General features: G+C 38.1%; 1 protein-coding gene across 2 annotated transcripts in view; it reads right to left on the bottom strand.

Moving 5' to 3' along the window:
- PUM3 (pumilio RNA binding family member 3) overlaps positions 1 to 18,276 on the bottom strand; it is a 335,043-nt gene that overhangs the window by 299,637 nt on the left and 17,130 nt on the right. The gene's annotated exons all lie outside the window — the stretch shown is intronic.

Genomic DNA, 18,276 nt, shown 5'->3' on the forward strand with positions numbered 1-18,276 from the left:
AGGCTACTATAATTTAAGAATGAAAAATAAGAATTCTGAAATGAACTGGATTATTTTAAGTTCTTATCTGAGTTCCAGTTAGGTAACATACAGTGTTGTGTTTGTTTCAGGTGTACAATATAGTGATTAGACGCTTCCATACAAACCTGGTGCTCATTACAACAAGTGCATTTTTTTAATGTTTATTTTTACTTTTTATTTTTTTTTGAGAAAGAGAGAGAATATGAAGTGGGGAGGGGGAGAGAGAGAGAGAAGGAGACACAGAATCCAAAGCAGGCTCCAGGCTCTGTGCTGTTGGCACAGAGCCCGACGCGGGGCTTGAACCCACGAACTGCAAGCTCATGACCTGAGCTGAAGTCTGATGCTTAACTGACTGAGCCACTCAGGCACCCCCAAGTGTACTCCTTAATCCCTATCACCTATTTAACCCCACCCCCCACCTCCCGGTTGATAACCATCAGTTTGTTCTCCGTAGTTAAGAGTCTATGTCTTGGTTTCTCTCTCTCTCTCTCTCTCTCTCTCTCTCTCTCTGTTTTCTCCCTTTGCTTGTCTGTTTTGTTTCTTAAATTCTAAATTCTTAAATTCTTTTGTTTCCCTTGCCTCGGGAGACATATCTAGAAGAAAGTTGCTACAGCCTATGTCAAGGAGGTTACTGTGTGTGTTCTCCGCTAGGATTTTTATGCTTCCCGGTCTTAAATTTAGGTCTTACATCCATTTTTAATTTATTTTTGCATAAGGTGTAGAGAAGTGGTCCAGTATCATTTGTTTGCATATTGCTGTCCAGTTTTCCTAACACCATTTGTTGAAGAGACTATCTTTTCCCCATTGGATGTTCTTCCCTCCTTTATCAAAGACTAATTGGCCATATAGTTGTGCGTTCACTTCTGGGCTTTCTATTCTGTTCCATTGACCTATGTGTTTATTTTTGTGCCAGTACCATACTGTCTTGATGACGACAGCTTTGTACCATAACTTGAAATCTGGACTTGTGATGCCTCCAGCTTTGCTTTGCTTTTTCAAGGTTGTTTTGACTAATTCAGGGTCCTTTATGGTTCTATGCAAACTTTAGGATTGTTTGTTCTAGCTCTGTGAAAAATGCTGTTGGTATTTTGATAGGGACTGCATTCAATGTGTAGATTGTTTTGTGCAGTATGAACATTTGAACAGTGTTTGTTCGTCCAATCCATGAGCATGGAATGTTTTCCCATTTCTTTGTGTCCCTCGTCAATGTCTCTCATCAGTATTTCCAGAGTACAGGTCCTTTACCTCCTTGGTTAGGTTTATTCCTAGGTATCTTATTGTTTTTGGTGCAATTGTAAATGGGATAGATACCTTAATTTCTCCTTCTGCTACGTCATCATTGGTGTATAGAAATGCAGATTTCTACATGCTGATTTTGTGTGCTACAACTTTACTCAATTTGTTTATCAGTTCTAGCAGTTTTGGGGTGGAATCTCAGGTTCCCGATATAGAGTATCATGTTATCTGCAAACAGTGAAGGTTTTACCTCTTCCTTGCCAAGTTGGATGCCTTTTATTTCTTTTACTGTCTGATTGCTGTGGCTTGGTTAATGGTTAGCAGTGGTTGAATCGAGTTGGGGGGTATTATTTACTCATAGTGCCCAAGTCTCAGTATTTCTCCGTGCTCAGAATTTTTTGAGAAGTTAACAGGCAAAATGATACTGCATCTATAAAAGGACAAAGACAGGCTACTGTAATTTAAGAATGAAAAACAAGAAGGAATTCTGACATGAAATGAATTAACTATTAAAATGAATGGGTCTAAAAACTAAAAAGGTAAAAGACCACCTCATGCTGAGGCAGATAAATTTTAAAAGAAAGGCTTAAAAACTTCTGACTTATGGGGCCCCTGGGTGGCTCAGTCGGTTAAGTATCCAACTCTTGGTTTCAGGTCAAGTCATGGCTTTGTGGGTTCAGGCTCCACATTGGGCTCTATGCTGGGAGCTGGGAGCCTGCTTGGGATTCTCTCTCTCCCTCTCTCTCTGCCTTTCCCCCCACTTGCGCTGTCTCTCTCCCTCAAAAGAAATACACTTTAACAACAACTTACAAGCATTCAAATTCATTATTTTGAAGTTTCAGAGCCCCAAGTATAAAGAGAAAAATAAAATTAGATTTACCGTTAAAACACGAGATCAAACGGACAACAGACTTCTCAATACAACGGCAAATACCGCAGGACTATGTGGAAATGCATGCAAATATCTGAGGAAAAAAAAGTCTTGAAGCTAGAATCGTATAGGTAATAGACAGAAATCAATCTGAGGGCAAAATACAGATAGCACGAATCCATACAAGACTCAGAGAATTTACCTCCCCTGGACCCAAAACAGTGTTCAGGGATGACTTAAAAGTAGCAAGAAAGCTCAAAGAAATTAAAAAGAAGCAAAGGGTCCTTGACATTAGGACATGCTTCGTTGATTAGCAAAGGTTTCAAGATATGGCGATTACTTCTTTTCCGAGAAGCCCTGATCAGTACTGGATGCTGTTGGAAGGCTTAGATGATCATAATCATAATACTGAGCTCTCTTATTGAACATATAGAAAAGCAAAGCAGACTTGGAGACATGGAACCAGGTATAAATGGTCAAAACATCAATAAGTAAAAAAAAAAAAAGGGTGCATAACAAAATCAATAATGTTAGAGTAAAAATGCCCTGTATTTCCCATCTTCCCCAGCGAGAGCCCACAGTTTAAACACCAAATGGAACCCAGAGAAAAGCGTATCATTTGAAATCATAAACTCTTAAATGTGGTCACGTATCAGGGACCAGAGAAGGTTAATGTGAAGGTAATGTTTCGTTTGTTTGTTTTAATCTTTATTTGTTTTTGAGAGAGAGACAGAGCACGAGCAGGGGAGGGGCAGAGAGAGAAGGAGACACAGAACCCAAAGTGGGCTCCAGGCTCCGAGCTGTCAGCACAGAGCACAACGTGGGGCTTGAACCCACCAACAGTGAGGTCATGACCTGAGCTGAAGTCGGACGCTCAACCGCCTAAGCCACCCAGGTGCCCCAAAGTAAAGCTTTTAAGATGACAGGGCCTTGAACACAGCCCACTTTTAAAATTCCTATTTCAAGAGGACATATTGTAACATGAGCTCACATAAGGTGGCAGTAAGTGTTCCTTTTAAAATATTTTCTCTTTTCATATTTTTCATTCCAGGAAGCCTCAATACAGTGGCAGGTGTATTTTATATAAATGACCAAAATGCAACAATATAAGGATGCCTCACAACTTGATCTCCATCTGTCTCCCTGCGAGAAAATTAAACAGCCTTGCCACAGCTAATCCTTTCACAAATTATTCTTTCAGATGGCCTCCTTGGGGGGGGGTGGGTGGGTATTCATTTGAGCTTTACCTCTCTTAAAGTTAGAGTGACCTCTTTCGGCTCCACTCTTGGGACATCAGTGTTTTTCCAACACAGACTCTGTCTTCAGATTCTCCCAGCTGACTATGAAATTCACTTGACTACAGTGAAATGTGGCTTTCATAAGGAGTTCACGAGTTAACTGTTACTGGGGGGAAAAAATATACATGTAGGAGGAAAAGTCTGTCGTGGTTAATGATATGATTTATTGCAATTACAGAAAACTACCCTGATTGTTCAAATTGCGGTCTGTGGGCCTCAGCCAGATTAAATGCCAGGCTGTGACTAGCACAGGGGAGGTAATCAAATAATTGCCTTTGCTAAATAACATTGTTCTTAATTCACACGGCAAACTTTTTCAAGTACAAATTGGTATGACATGACTGAGAGAAACAAAACATCAGGATTTTAAAAATTAAATTATACAGTGAAAATGGTCAGCTGTTAGCTACCCAAAACCAATTCTTGAGGCAATTTTTCTTCAAAGACATTTGGAGTGTAGCATGTTATACAGAGGCGAAGATTTCACCTACCCCTAATCTAGCTGATACAAAATGTAACGTTGCCATGTGTGAATGTTACTGTCCCCCCAAAATCCACATATCGAAATCCACCATGATGGTGTTGGTGGTGGAGCCTTTGGGGGGTGCTGAGGTCACGAGGGTGCGGCTCTCATCCATAGGATTAGTGGCTCATTAAAGGGCCCCCCAAAGTGCTCTCTCCCTCTTTCCACCATGTGAGGATGTAGTAAGTCAAGCCATCTGCAAGCTGGAAGAGGGTTCTCACCAGAACCTGACCATGCTGGCCACGCTGATGCTGACTTCCAACCTCTGATACCGGGAAAAATAAATTTCTGGTATTTATAAGCCACCCAGTCTATGATATTTTGTTATAGCAGCCTGAACTAAGATAAGATACTCATCACTCAGGAAATTTGAAGGAAAGAGAAAACTTGAAAAAAATCAAGGGGGTAGGGAGACTTAGCTTGGAAAGAGAAGGAGGAAGAATATGGAGACAGTATATATGTTCAATCAGATATTATCCTCTCAGAGGAGAGTCAGCCTGAACCAGCTGATTTGAAAACAAAGGATGGGGAAGCATTTTCTAAAGTCTGTCAACTGTCACAATTAACTGGTTCTAATTTAAAAAAAAGAATTGGTCACCCATATTGTCAGCGATAAATGTGGATAATCAAAGAGTTCTCAGTGGTTACATAATTACGGATATGCTTTTTTTAGTCCCTAATGAAAAATGGTACGAAATGTAGTAAGAATAAGAAGAGTGAATATGGATGCTTACTGGGTGCATTACCTTCTATAAACTCTGTAAGATCGGTTTTTATGTAAGTTTTTTTTATAAATATTTCATAAGTTTTTACATAAGCCATTAACATCCCTAGCACGTCCATACTCCCGCGTTTCCGAACAACCACTAAAGGGTATATGTTAATTACAGCTTACAGTGAGGGCACCAGAATCATAAAAGGCTTTACTGCATCCTCCCAAGAAGCATAAAATGGAGATGTGTTCTAAAGTTTAGGGATGGGCTAAGTTTCAATCTTGCCTATGCCGAATTTACAAGCTACTAAGGAAGCAGGACAGGTACTGAGAGATACCACAAATATCCCACCAATGGCTCACCAGAGACCTACACAGATTCAATTGGCACAAGGAAACTATGAAAAAATATGCATATAATTTACATATATTAATACACAAATTGGTTTGAGCGACTGGTTTGGGCACCATGCGGGGCAGACCATTCTGGATTAAGGTAAATTAACGAACAACACATTGCTGGGAAGACATTACGCAAAACGTGAAAGAGATGTGGACTGTCGGAGGAAAGGGTAGAAATGTAGAAATCCTAATCTAATTTGGAACACTGGCCAGAGCCCGGGGCGTGATCATACCAGGGGTGTGCACCTGCAGAAACACCCGTCAGATCCACTCCAAGATGCAAGAACCAAGGCTGTGAAACTGATGCCAAAATTTGGCATGAGAAGGATGGCTTGCAGGAGTCAAATCCAGAATCAGAGTTGCTTTTGTTTTCAACAGTAAGATAGACAGATTAGATAGGTGACAAAAACTGGAAACCAAGAGAAAACAAATCACAGAAGAGACTAAGAAAGATGAGACTGAAGGAAATTCCCAATGAGTTTCAACAGTCTTGTGGGCTGTGCACAGATATAACACACTGGACTTCTCATTCTTCCAGCTGCCCTTTTAATTGTGCATCTATTTGGTCCGTGTCCATGTTCTTCTTCCTAAACTCAACATTCCTTAGAGGCGGGAACTCTGACAACACAAAAGAAGGCCCAGTTGCCCTTACGAAGTCTTTGGGATGACAATCAAGGGGGTTGGTACCATTTTTCAGAAATGTAACAATCGAAGAAAAGGGCTGCTGATCTATTGTTTCTTTACCTTTCTTTAATGTCGTAATGTTTATTTGTCTCCAGATAAAACTTGTTTCTGTCCCTCTGGGTCCTGGCTTGTCAGTTACAGCTTCTCCTTCATTCCTGAAATACCGTCAGATATTTTACTGATAAACATTGTCAGTTGTTTGAAACTACCACTAGGAAGTAACCAAGAGCGAATATGAAGATTCTTTAGGCACAGAAGGAAAAAAATAGAGAATCTTTCAATTAATGTAACTAGACATGTCTATTTTACGCCAATCATAAGGTTATGGAACAGGTATGGAATAAGGTATGTGGAACAGGAGAGGAATATGTGTTTCGTTACAGGGACATTTTTTAAAACTTTTTTTAAGTTTATTTATTTATTTTGAGAGAGGGAGGGCGTGAGCAGGATACGGACAGGGAGAGAGGGGAGAAAGAATCCCAAGCAGGCTTCACACCTTGTCAACGCAGAGGCCGATGTGGTGCTCGAACTCATGAACCGCGAGATCACGACCTGAGCCAAAATCAAGAGTTGGACGCTTAGCTGACTGAGCCACCCAGGTGCCCCTAGTTATAGGGATATATTGACAAATAAGGCATGATTCCTGAGTTTAAGATATAGAAAGCCACAAAAGAACATTACCCTGGCCCTAATTTTATATATATGATGTTTAATTTGCCAACTTGACTGGTTCGTGGGTGCCCAGATATTTCTCCAAACATGATTTCTGGATGTGTCTGGATGAAATTAGCATTTGAATTAGTGGGGTCAGAGGAGCATCTTGCCCTCCTCAGTGTGGGTGGGTAAGCATCATCCAATTTGCTGAGGGCAATCCAATAAAACAGAAAAGGTACAGTAAGGAAGAATTCAATCCCTCCGGCCTGACCGCTTGAGCAAAGACATTGATCTTGCCTGCTCTCGGTGCTCCTGGCTTTTAGGCATTCAGACTCAGGCTGGATTACACCACTGGCTTTCATCTGTCTCCAGCTTGCAGAGACCAGATCAGGGCACTTTTCCGCCTCTGTGATTGCACACGCCAATTCCTTAGAATAAATTCTTCATTTCCCTATTGGTAAATGTCGGTTCCATTTCTCCGGAGAACTCTAACTACAGTTGTGGCTACAAAGCAAACAAGCAAATGGAATTCAGTGGGGTGCCAGATCCCTCTGAGGAGAATTGGGAAACACAATTTGCTCCGCTTCTTGGAAGGCTCGGGGAGAAAGCGGTGGCAAACTTAAAAGCAGGAAAGAACAATCAATTAGGAAGATTAAAGATTGAAGAATTTTTAAAGATTGAAGGCAGACGAGCATGAGAGTTTAGAATCCCCGGGAGCCCCAGATGCGAGCGGAGTCCTAACCCATCACCAACCCCTTCCTATGCGCTTCCCCTCAGGGTGATGAGAAAGACTAAAGGCAAGACAGTTAACCTGAGGATCACGCCTGCTCACCCGGGATGCAGAGCCCGAGAGGAGCGTCTCCCTGGTCCTATTAAAATAATAAATTAATGGATTTTCTAATATTCTTAGAATGACACTTCCTTGGTTATTTAAAGGATACTCTCTGGGGGTCTGTTTACTTTTACTTCAGATGTTTGCATCAATAGTCCTAACCAAGATTAGTTATTCATTTTGATAACTAATAAATTTTTTATGCAATCTTTCTCAGTTTTGCGGTCAATGATACATGTTTGATAAAACACATTGGAAAGATGTTCCTTATTCTGCTCCGGAATAGCTTAGGTATTTCTTCGTATAATTGACCTTTAAAAAGTCTGACAGCCTTCCCCTGTGACACCATCGGGGCCTGGTGCTTGTACTGGGAGTGCTCTTTAAATATTTCCTCAATTTCCTTTTATGCTAATTGATCTTTTCAGAGTTTCTGCTTCTATCAGGGTCAATTCTGTAAGCTACATTTAGAAAAATATACTCATGGTATTTACCCTTTCCATGTTTTTGATAAAAGTAGTACAAAGTAGTCCCATGATCTTTTACAAGTTCCTCCTTTTTAATAGCTACTTGCCCTTATCGATCCTAGTTTTGTGTATCTGTGCCTTCTCCTTTTTTCTCAGATTAGGTTAGCTAGTGGTTTCCCTTTTGCTGATTTTCTCAAAGAACAAGATTTTTAAGGTTTATTCAGTATTTTCATTTCCTAACTCATGAAGTCCTGCTTTTAATGCTAATTGCTTTTATTTTCTTTTGGTTTGTTTAAATAAATATTATTTCGGTGACTTAGTGAGTTGGGAATTGCATTTTTTTATTGATATAACTCAATGCCATAAATTCCCTGTAACCCCTGTTTTAGTGATTTCCTGCAGGCGGTGAAATGTTAAGAGATGTTCAAAAGCTTGTTAATTTATTTTGCCTATTTTTTAATTTCCAGGAAAAGGAGTCTGCTTAAAAATTTTTTTGTTCCCAATTTCTCCTTTACACTAATGACCTTAAGGGGATTTGAGAGTGCTGATAAAATGTTTTCAGAGTAAGGAGCCTTTGGATCCCACAAGATAGAAAAGCAGCAAAGCAATGAGTAGATTTATAAAATGGGAAGAAAAAGGACCCAACGGCCTAAGCTCTTGAATAGATAAAGAACCATCATGAAAATGTGGCAGCCCTATCCCACTCTACCCACATAGGATTTCCGGACCAATGTCGTAAACCCTCCAATTTATGGAAGAAGCTGAAAAATCCAGATGTTCATGCTAAATTTCTCCATTTTTAACTGATGGCTATTAACTATCGTTTTTAAACATTTGTTTCATGGACAGGCGAGCCTGTTGCAATCAGACCATAAGATACTGAAGTTTAAGGTTTCAGAGATGGAACATTTCTGGTCGAGAACAAATTCTGGAGTGTGGTTGACGTAGTGCATGGTCAAATTGAAATTTCAGCTTGAGGTCACAGAGGTTACCCAAAGACCACAAAACTACCAAGGATCATGAGAGGATGAGAAACTGAAGAGGAAAACTGTGAACGGGTGCCATCGTCCTTAAGGAAGAGGTTGGATGACCACAGAGGCTTCACTAGGGTTGGACGCTGAAGGCGGGCATAGTAGGGGCTGTTAGATTTTTAACTGACCTCAAAATGAAATATGGGGTCATGGTGTGAAGCTGAGTTCTTGACCACAGAGACTGGTGGGGAGCTTGGATAGAGGCTGCAAAAAGATCACAGGAATAATACGTACAGCTCTATGAGAACCACTATTCCCTATCTTCCTAATCGATCCTTTTAATGCCCTAATATAGGAGTCTCTGAATATTAGGGCCAACGTAACTGATCTAGATTAAATTATGACATTTACCCATTTCTAATCATTAGTGACCTCTGTGATTCTCCAATTTCCCTAAAGACAACCAAGTACAGTTCAGAATTCTCCCCATTCTCCAAGTACGTGGGATATCCAAGCTGCAAGCCAACTCAGGGGTTCGTAAAATTTTCATTCTATAACCCCCTTTGGCAGTCTGATGAAGTCTACGGGTCCTTTCCCAGAATAATATACTTCAATGCATAAAAATGTATGACATTATTAAGAAAACTAATTTCGAAACGCAGTTTTCAAAATATAATAATATATGCTTTCTTTATTGAGAAATTAAGTAACACGATCTAGTTGTAGTTCTAATAACTATTGTAATTTTAAAGCAGTGATGTGCATAAATGATATTTTGAATCTGCTACAACTATTGTAATATGATACAAAAATATTATTAGTGATAAAGTTTAATGCTGATTTTACTGTGGCTTGTTGCCTACATTCAAAATTGAAGGAAACATTAAATTGAAGCCAGAGGTCAGTGAGCATAAAGCTGTATTTTTCACCCATTCAAGTTTTGAACTATCTGTATTCTCTCCATGGTTTGCTTGGGAGTCTATGGATCCCAGGTTAAGAACTTCTGAGCGTTTAACTTTTTCCAACCTTCCACATACATTGGAATTCTGGTCCACCTTATTAAAGAACAGAGAGGCAATTGGGGTGCCTGGGTGGCTCAGTTGGTCAAGCGTCCAACTTTGGCTCAGATCATGATTTCGCAGTTCATGAGTTCGAGCCCCACATCGGGCTCTGTGCTGACAGCTCAGAGCCTGGAGCCTGCTTTGGGTTCTGTGTCTCCTTCTCTCTCTGCCCTTCCCTCACTCACACTCTGTGTCTCTCTCCCTCTCAAAATATAAACATTAAGTAAGTAAGTAAGTAAATAAATAAATAAATAAATAAATAAAATAAAGAACAGAGAGGCAAAACAGAGTCTGCTTTTTGTTACCAACTAACATTGTACCATCCAGCCCAAAGTGGTGGTGCAAATCATCGAAGCATTTAAAAATCCTTTGAGTTTTACTTTACTTTCAACCAGTCTCAAACCATGCTAAATTGTAGGTTTTCTGGTTAATTTATTATTATTTTAATTTAAATCCAAGTTAGTTAACAAACAGTGTTATTACACTATGGTTTCAGGAGTAGAATTTAGTGATTCATCATTTACATGTAACACCCAGTGCTCATCCCAACAAGTGTCCTCCTTAATGCCCATCACCCATTTAGCCCATCCCCCCACCCAACAACCTTCCAGCAACCGTCAGTTTGTTCTCTGTATTTAAGAGTCTCTTACGGTTTGCTTCCCTCTCTGTTTTATCTTATTTTCCCTTCCCTTCCTCTATGTTCAACTGTTTTCTTTCTTAAATTCCACATATGAGTGAAATCATATGATATTTGTCTTTCTCTGAGTTATTTCGCTTAGCATAATACAGACACATGTAAAGATGCTCAATATCACTCATTATCAGGGAAATACAAATTAAAACCACACTGAGATACAACCTCACACCTGCCAGAATGCCTAAAATTAACCATTCAGGAAACAGATGTTGGTGACGATGTGGAGAAAGAGGAACTCTTTTACACTGTTGGTGGGAATGCAAACTGGTGCAGCCAGTCTGGAGAACAGTACGGAGGTTCCTCCAAAAAATTAAAAAAAAATAGAGGTACCCTACCACCCAGCAATTGCACTACTAGGTATTTATCCAAAGGATACAAAAATGCTGACTGAAGGGGCACATGCACCCCAGTGTTTACAGTAGACCTATTGACAATAGCCAAATTATGCAAAGAGCCCAAATGTCCATCAACTGATGAATGAATAAAGAAGGTATGGGGTGTGTGTGTGTGTGTGTGTGTGTGTGTGTGTGTGTGTAATGGAATATTACCCAGTGATCAAAAAGAATTAAATCTTGCCATTTGCAACAACGTGGATGGAACTAGAATATTCTGGCTAATTTCTTACTGTTCTGTGTGTCATGCAATTATTTATCCCTAGTTATATCTCTTTACTTCATATGTTTTATTCATGGGCAATTAAAACCCATTTTCAAGTTCTTCACATAATCATCAAGTCTTCTAATGGGTCACCCCTTTGTTCTTTGTTGGAATTATACACCATTATTTTTATGAGAATTTCAATTTTAATAACATTTCAATCATGACGAACAATCTTCACATTTTGAGTCCTGAACAAAGTGACATATACATCCTAACATCCAGAGTATGTATCTCCAAATGCCCAGAGTTCTCCCTTCTAGAATAGGGCCACTTTTATCCAAAGTTCCCATCACGTTTGCATCTCTAACTCATTTTTCCCTGGTGTGTAGGATGGATCAATTCTTTTGCTTCCTAAAGGAAGGAATTGTCAACCAAAAAAAAAAAAAATCAAACATTTATTCAATACAGTGTCTATACCACACAGGAGATGACTCAAATTCCTCACCCGTGGATACCCAGATAACTGAAACTTCTCACCCTTCCTGTACCTTTCCTTAGGTGATTGCTGCCAGGCATGTAACATCCATCCACGTCTTCTTTTAGGTCAGGAATTCTACTACACATCCCCATCTTGACATCATTCTAGCTCCCAAATTTCTATCTCAGTCAAGAGCTTCCATGGGCACATAGCTTGCTGATACAACACCTCTATCTCCTTTTGAAGAGCCTGCTTCCCTTGCAACAAGAGATACCCTTCCAACCTGCTGTAATCCTCTAATGCAACAATTTATACTTTACGGATTTCTTGCAGAGAACCTAGAAAAACGTAACGCAACTGAATAAGCTAACTCTCAACCTGCAATCTTCCCTATATGTCATGTGCTCTTATCTAAAAGTGAAGGGTGACTTCAGCTCCTACGGTCTCAAACTATTCAGTTGACCCTTTTGTACTATAAAATATTCAGGGGTTTTTTTCCCCCTCATACTCAGAATGTTTTCTAAGTATCTGAATCAAGAAAAAGTATCATCGTTATGAGGATATATCCTCTCTGTGCAAATGTTTCTTAGATTTCAAATTCTGTACATGGTTAGCCATGCTCATTAGGTGATTTACATTTAACTCCAAGGTCCAGAGAAATGTTGAGCTATATTTTTACCCAGTGTCAAAATAATACAATTGGACTGAGATTATGTGGCACAAAGTCCCCCACTACAAGGCAGCCACGTGACCTCAGTCTCCGGGCCAGGGGTCACGATGCGTCCTCTTCTCTCTGTGGAATCTCCTTCTGTCTCTCTCTTATAAGGACATTGCTTATTAGATTGAGAACCTATGCAGAAAACCCAGGATAAGCGCCTCCTCCCAAGACTCTTAACTTAATCTCATCTTTTGTCATACAAGGTAATACTCACTTTCACCATATAAGGTAATATTCACAGGGTCTGGGAATTAGGACAGGGACCTATCTTTTTGGACACACTTACTTAGCCCTCTACATTTTGACCTATATAATCCATGAATAGGGTAGATTTTGTTCTTAATAAGAGAACAACTGATATAATCTTTAAAAAATTGGGTTATTACTTAATGGAAAATTATTGTTGTCTACAATATCTTAAAGTCTTTATTCAGGATGATTATTAAAAGTGGACGTTGAATGAAAATAAGTGTTCATATTCTAACACTAAATACTAAAGATACTCAACTTCTGCACATGCCTGCTTGATCATTGCTCCTATAGACTGTGTTATTTACCTCGAAGTTCCAGCAAGTCTAATAAAAAAAAAGATTTTAGTATTTTTTCAGATTCCACTGATTTTTTAAAATTTAGTATTAATTTATTTTTGAGGGAGATAGAAACCGAGTATGAGCAGGGGAGGGGCGGAGAGAGAGGAAGACACAGAATCTGAAGCAGGCTCCAGGCTCTGAGCCATCAGCACAGAGCCTGACACGGGGCTCGAACCCACGAACCACGAGATTGTGACCTGAGCCAAAGTAGGATGCTTAACCGACTGAGCCACCCAGGCACCCCTATGATTTTTTTTTTAATTTCTGAAAATCATACTATACCAACATGAAACAAAGCACATTAAATTTAATCTATTTTCACACTCTCTGAGTTAATTTTTATTTGCAAATAGTCTGATTTCATGTAAAGAAATGATATATGAAGCTATTTCCTTAAGCCAGATCTCAGAATGGAACTTTAAACGTCTTAAATGCTACAGGTTTGCTCAATGTTGTTATGGTTATTATTGTAGTTATTTATTGCTGTCTTTAAACCAGAATTGAAAGCACAAATAACAAAAGTGTGATAATCTAAGATACTGTATCGATCAGCTACACCACAGGATCAGAATGTCTGCATCAGCCAAATTTGCCTGGGCCTACATCAATTTTAGGGTACCATTTTCATCCCTCCCCTATTTTTTTATCACGGACTCCCACATTTTTGGTACACAGGCCTTTTTCTCTCCCACAACCACTGCATCTTTCTCCTCTAACACAAATTACTTTCTAACAAGAAGGTGATCAAAACAAGGGTCGACTGGATTAAGTACTTTTAAGGCTTCTAATGCTCACACATCATAGAATTTCAATTTATCTCTCACAGAGACTTTAGTGTGGTTACATCATTTGTTCACAATACTGTTCAGTTTATGTCTCTGTCTGTATTCCAGCTGAAAGTCCCCCCCAATATATGCTATTTTTATTTATTTATACTGAGTAAATAAAACATCAGCATAGTTCGGTAAGTAAGAGCTATCTAAACACATGCAGTTTTAAAAATGTCAACCCTCTCCCCTCTAATTACTTCTACCCTTTGTACCTGATTCCCATCTACCCACTTTGGGTAACCAATCTAGTTTTTCATTTATCCTTCCTTTCCTTCTTGTTGGTATGAATTTCAGGTGCACATATTTTCTTATTTCTCCTTCTTTCTTATACAAAACATAGCAGATTATAGCTACTCTTTTCCACTTTGCCTTTTTCATTTATCCTGGAAATCACTTTATAACAGCTCAGAGAGCCAGTCCTCGTTCATTTGTGTTACACGTGCACGGCTCTCCAGGGCATGTGGGTAACTATGTATTTTAATCCATCTTCAACGTTTCAGCATTTAGACTGCAATACTGCGCAATTACAAATTGTACGGCAATGAAGAAACTTCACATATGTGTTTACACGCTGTTCAAGGGGGTATCTTCAGGGTAAATTCCTAAAAGTAGAATTGTTGGATCAAATGGCAAATACATATATAGTTTTGTTTTGTTTACGTAGTGCCAAACTTTCCTCTACGAAGACTGTACCAATTTGCATTGGCACCACCAATGTGTAACAGTGCGTACGTTCTCACAGCCCCAAACACAGAACGTGTTCATGTACTTTTTGATTTTTACCAATCTGATACATAGGAAGTGAGGTCTCAGAGTACTTTTATTTTTCATGTTTCTTATTAAAGTGAGGTTGAATAGTTTTTCATAGGTTAGAGGGTCATTTTATACCTTTTACTTTGAGTTGCCTATTCGTGTGTTTTGCACATTTTTCATTTCCTCTAATTTTTAAAGATTTACTTATATATTGAGAATATTAACTCTTTGGGCTATTTGTTGCAAAAAACGTTTGCATAAGTTTGTCACTTATGTTTTAAATTGCAAGCCTTTGTGTTTTTCTGTAATAAATTTGATTAATCATTTATTTTGTTACATCAGTATTTTGAATCCGGTTAAAAAGTCTTTTCCTTCACACAAATAAGAGAAGAATCACGTATGTTTTCTGCTGGTACTTACATGATTATATTTTTTATATTGGGATTTTTGATCCATCTGGAGTTTATTCTTGTCTATGATATGAGCTATGGATCTCACTTTATCTTTTGCTGATGGGCTAACAAGTTGCCTCAGAATAACATACTAAAAAGTCCATCTTTGTGATTATTTTGATGACTTTTTAATACTTCCATATATTCCTGGGTCTATTTCTGGAATTTTTATTCTATTCCATCAACCTATTTTTCTCATCATGTTTTAATTATAGAGGCTTTGAGGGACGCCCAGGTGGCTCAGTCGGTTGAGCGTCCAACTTTGGCTTGTGGTTCACGAGTTAGAGCCCTGTGTAGGGCTGTCAGCACAGAGCCTGGAGCCTACCTCAGATTCTGTGTCTCCCTCTCTCTCTTTCCCTCCCCCACTCCTACTCTGTCTCTGTCTCTCTCTCAAAAATAACTAAAATATTTTTTAAAAAATTATATAGGCTTTGTGGTGTGTTTTAATGCATGGTAGGGCTAGTTTTCCCACATAGCTTTTCTTTTTCACTGTTTTCCTGGCTATTTGTTGTTCCACATAAACTCTCGTATCAATGCACTCAGTTCCATTTAAACAAAAAGCTTGCTGGTGTTTTATTAAGATTGTGTTAAATCATATACTTTTGTGTCTTTTGGGAGTGCTTTCGCACATTTAGTGTTGAATTATTTCAAGTATTTAACCTCCTTTGTTACTATTCTTAAATCACTTATTAAGTTTTTTATTTTAAGGCTAATATAGTTAACAAAGCTACCGGAGGGGAAGTGGGTGAGGAGATGGGTAAAATAGGTGGTGGGGATTAAAGAGTACACTTATCCTTTGTTGCTGTTTAATTTTTTTTTTCAACGTTTTTTATTTATTTTTGGGACAGAGAGAGATAGAGCATGAACAGGGGAGGGGCAGAGAGAGAGGGAGACACAGAATCGGAAACAGGCTCCAGGCTCCGAGCCATCAGCCCAGAGCCTGACGTGGGGCTTGAACTCACAGACCGCGAGATCGTGACCTGGCTGAAGTCGGATGCTTAACCGACTGCGCCACCCAGGCACCCCCCTTTGTTGCTGTTTAAATGGGGCTTTTCTACCATCATATCCATCAACTCGGTATTGATTCTGTATCAGAATGCTAGCAATTTCAATTTATGTTAAGTTTCACTTTTGCTATTTTCCTGAATTCTTTCTATTTTGAGAGAAAGTTTTACCATTGTTTCTCTAGGGTTTTCCAGCTACATCATCACATTATCTGCAAACCCAAATCATTTTACTTCTTTTCCAGTATTTATCCTCTAACTGCACTGGCTATTACTTCCAGGACAAGGTTAATTGTAGTTGAGATCTGTTTTCTTTGCTCTTAATCTTAGTGGAAGTGCCTCTAATGTTTTCCCATTAAGATGCTGGCTTTAAGAATGAATTATATGTTTTTAATTAAATTGGATTTTGCCCAAAGATTTTTTTAGCATCTCTGGAGACATTCATATTATTTTCTTCTTCCTCCTTTGATCTGTTAACATAGTGTATTACTCTACTGGATTTACTAAGAGTGAACCAGGCTTGCATTCCTGCAATAAATGTCACTTCATTGTAATTTATTAGTTTTTTTATTGGGATGTTGGATTCTGTTTGCTAAGGTTTCATCAAGTACTTTTACATCAATATTCAAAAGTGATACCGGCAATAATTTTCTAATTATATTGTCACTAGCTTACTTCTTTAAAATAATTTCATAATTCTAGAATAAGTTATGAAGCACTGGTTCTATCTGATCTCTGAAGGTTTGGTAGAATTCCCCTGTGAAACCATCAGGGGTTAATGCTTCCTTATGGAACAACTACCTTATGACTTTCTCTATTTCCTTGATGAAAATAGGCATATGTAACCTTCTATTTCCAACAGAGTCAATTTCTTTAGGAAATCGTGCATTCTGTACAGATTTTCAAATTTATTTGTATGGATATTGGCAAAAGAATCCCTAATATATTTTTAATGATTCTGTTTTAATGATTATTTCCTCTTTGCCAATTCTTGTTTTGAATATTTATGCTTTCTCATTATGTTACTGGTTTGTATATTTTGCAAATTTTTTCAAAAACCATATTTTTAATTATATTAAAATCTGTTTTAATGATTATTTCCTCTTTGCCAATTCTTGTTTTGAATATCTATGCTTTCTCATTATGTTACTGGTTTGTATATTTTGCAAATTTTTTCAAAAACCATGATTTTGACTTATCAATTATATCTACATTTGTTCATTAACTCCCTCCTTTTCTTTTCTTTTTTTTTTTTTTAACATTTTCTAAGTTCTTAAGTGTGGAATTTAATTTGTTCATTTTCATCCTTTCCCTTTCATTGATGAAAGTGTTTAAGGCTGTGAATCTTCCTTTAATCACCAATTAACATATATTTTTTCTATCCTCATCCCTATGTTTTATTTAATGTTAGATGTACCCTTAAATACATCAAATTCTCCTCATCAGTCCTTACACTGAAGCTTATCCACTCATGTTTTAGTGGAGTTCCAGTAGATTCTCAAGAAGCCTCCTGGATACACATTCCTGAGTTCCTGCATTTATTTAAAAAAAAAAAAAAAAGAAAGAAAAAAAAGAAAGACAACAATGCTACTCTATTGGTGATGCACTTTGTACGTTGCTTTTGAACAACAAACATGTTTTTGAACATCTAAAGCCAGCCTAGCACTCTTGCCTTTGTAAGATATTTTATCGTTTTTGCCACTAACTCTGAAGACTTTAAAAGACATCTTCATAATGTTTAATAGAGCTACTCAGCTAGGTCTCAGAATTAGTTGTTACAGACCAGTAGCCCCTGGCACCCAGGAAGCCCTTTCAATATTTATAGTCTAACTTTTTATTTATAAGAAATAAAAGGTGTTTTTAAGTCACAGTTTTAAATATTAATTTTGTTCCATTGTTTTTTGTATCTTTTTTCGGGGACTCCAATTATAACTAATTGGATCATCTTTGCTTACATTTCATTTCAAACACTTTCTCTTTTCTTTTTTTACCTTGTTTTTATTCTTGTGATATATTCCTAATTTTCTCCAATGCTCTTATTTTCATTTGAGTGTCTTATTCCTTAGGGAATTTTTAAATTAGTATTCATTTCTTATGTAATTTAAACTACTCAATGCTTTTCCCGAATTTAATCAACCCTTATTTCAGTCTTTTTTATGTTGTGTCCATTTACGTTCTTGGATTTTAAATTTCTATCTTGAAGTGGTTTGTTTTTCGAATCCCCAAATGCTTATTTGAGAATATTTTATTCTATTTTATTTAGTGGGTGGAATTTTCATCAGCTGCATTAATTTCTCATTCACTACTGTATTTTCATGGTAGTTATATATAGATGAAGACTGTTTATGCCTCTGCATTTGTGTGATGTACAGGTGGTTTCGAGTGGTTTAAGAGACACCTCGTTCTATCAGGGTGTGCAATGTGG

Source organism: Acinonyx jubatus, chromosome D4, assembly GCF_027475565.1.
Source record: "Acinonyx jubatus isolate Ajub_Pintada_27869175 chromosome D4, VMU_Ajub_asm_v1.0, whole genome shotgun sequence".
In the NCBI taxonomy this organism is placed as follows: Eukaryota; Metazoa; Chordata; class Mammalia; order Carnivora; family Felidae; genus Acinonyx; species Acinonyx jubatus.